At 50.4% G+C, this 2,028-nt stretch overlaps 1 protein-coding gene across 1 annotated transcript in view; it reads left to right on the top strand.

Annotated features, from left to right (window-relative positions):
• Positions 1–48: 48 nt before the first annotated feature.
• ARHGAP39 (Rho GTPase activating protein 39) overlaps positions 49–2,028 on the top strand; it is a 57,803-nt gene continuing 55,823 nt past the window's right edge. Inside the window, exon 1 of the mRNA XM_010837565.1 lies at positions 49–527. The gene's annotated coding sequence lies outside the window, so the exon portion shown is untranslated. The remainder of the gene's footprint in view (positions 528–2,028) is intronic.

A 2,028-nucleotide genomic window follows, 5' to 3' on the forward strand; every position in this document is an offset into this window, starting at 1 on the left:
GCCGCCGGCCCCGCCGATCGGGCCTCTGGAGCGGAGCGGGCAGGGGCGTCCCCGCCTTACCCGCCGGGTCGCCCTCCCGGAACTGGAATTTGCTCAATTGCCCGCGGGTTGCGGGATTGGTGTGGGTGGAGGCTGTGTTCAGTGCGAGGGCCCAGATCGAGGCAGGCTCCGCGCATCTTGGGGGTCAGGACGTCTTTTATTTTAAAACGTGCAGCTGGCTGCGAGGCCGTGGCAACTGTGGGTGTGTTACATGCTGCTCCCACCAGCAGCTGCTGTGGGCGCTGCGCAGCCTTCAGCAGCTGAAATGCGGCGCCCCTCCACCCGCTTCGGTGTCGTAGGGTTTAAGCAAACCTCCTGTGACCTTTGCAGAAACCTACAGTTGCAAGGCTTCGTTTTCTTCCCCTACTGCAGACAATAGGAGATTTGTCTTTGAGGCCAGCGAGGGGAATTGAACCCTGTACATCCTGGGTGCCTCTGTAAACAGCAGGTGGTTCCCGGTCAGCGGCTCCCCTTTCACAGTGAGCAAGGTGTGTTTCTCCTCGCTGGGGGAGGGGAAGGAGATTTGATAGCTGTGACTGTAAAGCAAGGAGACTCGTTCCGTAAAGCAGTTTGGCGTGGACTCTGTGACCTGAGCCCTGGCTGGGGAATGAGCAGGGCCTGGGTCTTCCTGCCCACACTTTGTCTAGTCAGCTGTCTTGCCCAGAGGCTGGAGAACAGAGGGGAGAAGAGGGCGGATTCTGGAGCCAGACTGCCTGCCTTTGAGTGGCAACTCTTCTGTTTCCTGGCTTTGTACTCTGCCTCTGCTTACTCATCTGCAAAATGGGTGGTTGTGGGACTCCGTGAATTCATCGTGCCTGGCACTGTGTCCCTCTTGAGAAAAGTCAGGAGCTATTTATTATGGCTGCCAAGATCTGGTTTTCAGGACGCACCTGCTGGGTCAGCTGTTTTGTCTTAGTTTAACATGAACTCGAGGTCTGTGGCTTTTTTTTCTTACACAAGCTGGGGAGAAGCATATTTGGAGAAGCAGGTCTTCATAAAGGTAAACAAGGAACAAATCCCACATGCTTAGATTATCATATAGAACTGTTAAAAAAATCTTTTTAGAAGAGAAAAGCTTCTGATCTAGAATCCTGCAGTACTTATTGCCCTAGGAGGTAGGTAGGATTGTTGCTAACAGAAATGAGATGCCGAGCAGTTCTTGGGTAGTTCTCTTCTTGAGTTGAACTACCAGAGCCATTGTTACACTTTCCAGTGTTAACACTTGTGACAGAAAAGATACTTTATTAACCAACTCTAAGTAACAGTGAGGGCATAGGCACCAGAAAGCAAAGACTTGGCACTACCAGTGCAGTGATGTTCTGTCTTGCTCAGTGTTGGCAGGGGTAACTTAACTTGCTTCAGAACAAAGTGGAAAAATGTGTCATGTTTCCCAAGGAGATGGTTCTCCTTCCCAGATCCTAGACTCACTCTGATCACTTCATCTCGTCCCCTTTGTCTCTGTCACACTGAGACGAGGGGAAACCCCCACTTTAAGTAGAGTCTTCTGGCATTTGTGGAGTTTAAGGTTGAGAACATTTGATTTTCAGAACAAATGGTAATGAAACAGCTTCTGTGAGCAAATTTTAAAATATCTAAAGATAGATTTAGAAACGTCCATCCTGCCTTCTCTCCCGTGTGTGTGCTGAATGGGCTGCCCTCCAGCAGTGTTAACAGTGAACACGGTGTCTTATGAAGCTTCTCCCTGGTTCTTTGGTGCTTTTGAGAAAAATATCCGTATACTATGTTCTCAGTGAAATGCCTAGTTTTAGTAGTAAGTGCCTTTGCTGTGCTTGTTCACTGATCCCTGTGGCCATTTGTTGTGGGTCTTATATGTTCCCTCTTAAAGTTAGCTCTGTGGGTGTCCTGTCTGAGAAGCACAGCCTGGGGGTGCAGAGCCCTAGGCCTGCCAGAGCTGAACTGGACGGGTCTGCCCCCAGCCCTCTTCTGATACTTCTTGCTCCTCTGGTGAAGTCTGCACCTTCAGCTGTT

The sequence above is a fragment of the Bison bison genome, unplaced genomic scaffold, assembly GCF_000754665.1.
Source record: "Bison bison bison isolate TAMUID 2011002044 unplaced genomic scaffold, Bison_UMD1.0 scf7180017864078, whole genome shotgun sequence".
NCBI lineage: Eukaryota > Metazoa > Chordata > Mammalia > Artiodactyla > Bovidae > Bison > Bison bison.